The sequence below is a fragment of the Myxocyprinus asiaticus genome, chromosome 44, assembly GCF_019703515.2.
Source record: "Myxocyprinus asiaticus isolate MX2 ecotype Aquarium Trade chromosome 44, UBuf_Myxa_2, whole genome shotgun sequence".
NCBI lineage: Eukaryota > Metazoa > Chordata > Actinopteri > Cypriniformes > Catostomidae > Myxocyprinus > Myxocyprinus asiaticus.
Genome location: NC_059387.1, coordinates 27,385,366 through 27,391,334, shown reverse-complemented (window position 1 = coordinate 27,391,334; position 5,969 = coordinate 27,385,366). Strand labels below are relative to the sequence as shown.

Below are 5,969 nucleotides of genomic sequence, written 5' to 3'. Positions count from 1 at the left end.
TTGCCCTATTGGAGAGTGAAGGGCCTTCCTGAGTCCCCACAATTGCACATCAGGGACAAGACAGTAGGCCAAATAGTCAGGTTTCAAGAATGCCTGTGTGTGCTCGGTTCAGATAGAAAGAGATACTAAAGGAGAGAGAGAGAGAGAGAGAGAGAGAGAGAGAGAGAGAGAGAGAGAGCAGAAGAGGGGAGTGAGCATTGGTGGGAGGGGAGATGGAGAGGTTGTGTCACGGTCCTGTCACTCTGTCAGTTTGGGTTTTTGTCTGACAGGACCATTGCATCATCATCGTCACATGTCTGGAGCAGGTCTCTCATAGTATCACCTTGAGTAGGATTTCTCAGGATGGACGCGGCCTGGGTGTTTATGCTGAGGAGCTGGTCCGGGAACCCCACAGGTGGTGCTATGATGAGATCTGTCTCAAACATCTTTTCCTGTCAGGTTTGGACAACCCGCACAGTGTCGAGGACCTGGGTGAGATTTTGTTTTTGGCCCTTTTGGGATCTGGTGGACCATGTCTGCCATCTTGCAGAGGTGGATGTCCTGATGCAGAGATGGAACGCCAGATCCCTCAACCCCTCTTCCCCTGCCACTTCCAATGCCCTCAACCAAGGAGGTCGTTCCCCTGTCACTGCCTGTGCTCACAGCCACAGAGGCTGTTTCACTGCCAGTGCCCATGACCACGGAGGTCGTTCCCGTCTCTGTCCGTGCTCACGAGCACAGAGGTCATTCCCCTGTCACTGCCTGTGTTCATGACCACGGAGGTGCCCATGGCCATGGAGGCCGTTCCCCCTTCCCTGCTAGTTCTTATGGCCATGGAGGCCATTCCCCTGTTGCTACCAGCGTTCCCGGCCACGGAGGCTGTTCCCCTCTCACAGCCAGCGTCCACGGTCAACAGGCCAGTGCCCACGCCTGCCACGGTCAACGAACCAGCGCCCGAGCCTTCCATGGCTCCACTCCCTGAGCCTTCCATGGCTCCAGCCCCTGAGCTGCTCCCTCCTGAACCCTGTCCAGCAGCTGCCACCCAGTCCTCTTCTGTATTGTTTGATGTTCCCGTTTTGGGATGCCAGGAGGTGTCACTTTGGGGGGGGGGGGTAATGTCACGGTCCTGTCACTCTGTCAGTTTGGGTTTTTGTCTGACAGGACCGTTGCATCATCGTCCCATGTCTGTCTTGTGTTTGAATTCCCTGCCGTGCGCTCTTCGGTCTGTCTTGTTTCACGTCCGGAGCATGGTGTCTGGATCCTGACTTCCTGTCTGATTCGGTTTCGGTCTGTGTCGGGATCCGGACACTCATGCTCCATGTAGTCTGTTATTGACGTGAGTGCATCGTGCTTATGTCATCTTGGCGGCATGCACTTGCGTCAGTAGTTTATGTCGGTCTCTTACGAACACGGGTGCGCCTCACGTTGCGCTGCACATCCAGGTCACAAGCTGTCTTGTGTTTCATGTCCCGAGCATGGTGTCTGGATCCTGAATTCCCTGTCTGGTTCAGTTTCGGCCTGTGTCAGGATCCGGACACTCATGCTCCATGTTCTGTGTCTGTCTCTCGCGACCACAGATGTGCGTTGCGCTCGCTTTGCGCTGCGCGCCCGGGTTGCAAACTGTCTTCACATTGTGCTGAGGTTCGTTCATTTCGGACTAAGATTTCAGGAACTCTCGCAAAGGTGTTCCGTCTTGTTTTTGTTGCCTGTTGTGTGCATCGTGTGGCATTTGCCTCGCAATGTGCGCACAGGTTTTTTTTAGTGTGAGAATGCGTGGCATCACTTTGTTTGGCGTTGCTATGCATTCTCTCATCTTGTTTGTCGGTTGGCGTGAGCGTATACTGCCTTATTGTCTTGGCGATATGCACTCGTGCCATTCAGGTGTTTTGTTTTCTTGTGAGAGCAAGTGGCTTTGTTTTGTTTCTGTATAGCCGAGTGCCTCTCTGTCTTACGTCATACTCCGCCTCTTTGTTTGCCTATTATTAGTTCATTTGCCTCACCTGTCCCCCGTTAACTTGATTGATTAATCTCCCTATTTTAGCCTTCTCGTGTGTGCTGTCCAGTGCCAGTTCATCTTGTTTTCTAGTCGGTCTTGTTTCTTGTTCCAGTCGGAGTGAATTACCTTTCCTCATTCTGTTTGTCTGGTCGGTCCTGTTTCCCCGTTACCCTCTGCCCCAGCCTGGATACCTTTTTCCCCTATGGGATAGTTTATGTTTGTTTCTTCCCCCTTGTGGGAGTTTATGTTGGCTTTTATTTTTTATAAATAAATCCCCTTTTTTAAACTCTGGGTTTGGGTCCTGAGCCTCTCTTACTCTCTACACATCCTGACAGGCTGTGTGAAAGAAAGTAGCATGGAGAATTATCACCGCTGTTGTCACAGAAAAAGACAGAGCAGCCTCTAAGAGTCCAACTTGGGGGACTCTTACATTACGTCAGACAAGAGACAAAAAGGGCCCAAAATGAGCAGAACAAAATTTTTTCAGGGAAGACATTGTTAAATTACAAGATTACATGCTTTTTGTAGAAACTTTAAACTAAAGTAAAGGCTTGTGAATTTAAAGTACTTTAATCAATTCTTAAATACTAACAGCTTCATTCCCACGGTGAGAATACAAAAAGGAACACTTCCTTCTCTCTCTCTCTGTCTGTGTGTGTGCCATTTTCACTTCAGGGCTAAAATCTAAGCAAAAAATTATTGTTCCATTTATTCCTTCATAAAACTCAGATTTGGTTGCATAATGTAGTGGCGAAATGTCATGTGCATTTAAAAAAATTTGTTTTTATTATTATTAATTAAATAATTAGATCAGATAAAGGTCATTAAGAAAGTTTTTTTTATTTTTTATCAAGCAGTATAGACAAGAGGTATCACTCTTCTCTGTGGCATTAATGAGTTGCACACCGATGTTTAACACTTAGAGTTAGAAGTTTGTTCAAATCCCAAACTCTAAGCATCAGCAATAATAGTTAGCCTGTTTGTCTAATTATGAATGGCACAGCACTTTTTTCAGCATGCTAAAATTCTGTACGGTACATCAGGCCTTGGTTCCTCCCAGAGAGCGGCTTTGCTGTATGCAGGTGTACTTCAATCTTACGCTTGATGAACATAAACATGTAAATATAATTCAGTACATAACCAACAGGTCTGTCATCTAAGGAGAATTAATGACCTTCTCGGGCATTTATAACACTTACTGTAACTGTCACCACCAGTAAGAGACTGCTACTGCTTTTGATTAAAAAGCACGCACATGGGTCCTGGGTAGCTCAGTGAGTAAATTTTGCTGACTACCACCTATGCAGTTCACGAGTTCGAATCCCAGGGCGTGCTGAGTGACTCCAGCCAGGACTCCTAAGCAACCAAATTGGCCCGGTTGCTAGGGAGGGTAGAGTCACATGGGGGTAACCTCCTTGTGGTCGCTCTAATGTGGAGCGCGTGGTGAGTTGTGCATGGAAGCTGCAGTGGATGGCGTGAAGCCTCCACACGCGCTATGTTTCCGCAGTAACGCGCACAACAAGCCATGTGATAAGATGTGTAGGTTGACGGTCTCAGATGCGGAGGCAGCTGAGATTCATCCTCCACCACCCGGAATGAGGCGAGTCACTACGCCACAACAAGGACTTAGAGTGCATTGGGAACTGGGCATTCCAATTTGGGGAGAAAAAGGTGAGGAAAAAAAAAAAGCATGCACACTTTCTCTCTAGCATCTAACATTAAACAACTTTCAAATTAAATGTACAGAAAATATGCACTCAAATTTTATGTTAAGAACTGTTTTCCACCAATAAGAACCAATGAGAAAGAAGGGCTTAAAGTGATAGTTCACCCAAAAATTAAAATTCTGTCATCATTTACACACCATCATGTTGTTCCACAACCATGTGACTTTATTTCCTTTGTGGTGCACAAAAGGTAGAATCTTAGCGACTTGGGGACTGAGACTAACATTCTGTCTCAAATCTCCTTTTGTATTCCATGGAAGAAAGAAAGTCATATGGGTTTGCAACATGAGGGTGTGTATATCAGTTGTGTATGTACATGAGTGTGACTGAGTTTGTTTGTCTGTATAATTCAACATCTTTTGGATTATAAAAGCAAGTGTCATAGTAGCTCCACAAAATGACATAGTTGCATCAGCAATTGCATTTTTTTTCTTTAGGGATATCGGTTTTGTTGATTTAAAACCTGCTACAGAACTAACCATAAAAACCTCATCTGTTTGGGAGAAAATGTAACTCCCTTTTAGTGCCACTCAGTGGACATTTCAGTGAACTGCTGCGATGCATGTTAGGAGCCACGTAATATCATTTTGCAAAAATGTATCCACAGTTATGTTATTTTCATGTGATCAGGCTCTTCTAATCAGTTATAGTACAGTTAGGATGCTCCCAGCAAATTGCCTATGTAGACAGCAAGGCAGCTCGCAATGTTTTGGAACAGAGCTATTGTGTCTCTATAGTGAGAGGCTTAGATACACACAAATGTATGTTGGTTTTCTTTTTCTTTTTGCTCTTGAAACATTTTCAAGATAACAGCCTCAAAGCATCCAAACACCCATGAACTCAAGACATAAAACCAAACTGAGAATGCCAGGTGTTTTTTAACCCACTGTAAATCATGCCTCTATGTAAACCAATATAGTCTATACCTACCACAAAAAGGAGCAAATGAGTATACAATTCCTTGATTAATATCATGACAGGTGCATCAACATCAGGTCTGACATGTGCAAGTAATGACCACACACTTCTCCATCTGTGGAATAACCTGACCACAACACCAGGACTCTCTTTAAGTTGAGCATTAGTTAAATATGTGTCTATTAAAAGATTACTACACTATCCAGTATAAAAGCAAATTGAGGGTGACAGCTCTGCTGAGCTCCACACTATGTAGTGCTTTCAAGGCAAATTGCAGCAGCCTCGAGACTCAGTGCATACTCTGTAGATCAACACTGACACATTTTAATTAACATCCCAACCAGATGCATCCTCAGATTTCAGAGCTCAGATTGGCTGGGAACAGATAACGCTGGAGGTGGAGTTTTTAGAAGAATATTTCAGCTCTGTAGGTCCATTCAATGCAAATGAATGGGTGCCAAAATTTTGAAGCTCCAAAAATCACGTAAGTCAGTATAAAAGTAATCCAGTGGTTAAATCATTGTCTTCAGAAGCGATATGATAGGTGTGGGTGAGAAACAGATCAATACTGAAGTCATTTTTTACTTTCAATTCTCCTCCCTCAAGCTCCACTTTAACATTCACTTTTATATTCATCTTGTGTTTTTGGTAATTCACATTCTTCCTGCATATCGGCCCCTACTGGGCAGGGAGAAGAATTTCTAGCAAAAAAAAGACTTAAATATTGATCTATTTTTTACCCACACATATCATATCACTTCTGTGGTTATGGATTAATACACTGGAGTCATATGTATTACTTTTATGATGCCTTTATATGCTTTGATTAAAGTAATACTGTAAATCACCCAAAGTTGAAAATTCTGACACATCATGCCATTCTAAATCTGTATGATTTTCTTTCTGCTGTGGAACACAATAGGTTTTTTATCCAATAAAAATATATATCCTGGCCACTCTTTTACAGGGGACCTTTGGGTACCAAAGTACCCTAAGGGGGCATAGCGAACACACTGTTGCAAAAGATGCGGAAAAAAACAGCGCGGCACTGCGCAACACTCAAAGACATCTGGTTAGCAAATTTTTACATAACATTTTTTTTTTTTTAAAACAACGCGGACAAACTCAATAATGCATTCGGTATGAACCACCCCTAAAACTGTCATAAAAGTAGAATCAGTCTAGGGAAAATGTGCTAACAATATATTCCTAACCTTAAGAGGAAAATGTTTTCAAAGCTATATGTTAGTGGCATCTCTCGATCACTAGTGTGATATATCTTTGAAGCAGATAATACTGGGAGGAGAGATGGGCAGCTTCACCCTGAGGCAAGACCTTATCTAAATTAA

General features: G+C 43.8%; 1 pseudogene; it reads left to right on the top strand.

Moving 5' to 3' along the window:
- The first annotated feature begins 767 nt into the window (after positions 1-767).
- Positions 768-5,969, top strand: part of LOC127434526 (very-long-chain enoyl-CoA reductase-like) — a 9,605-nt pseudogene continuing 4,403 nt past the window's right edge.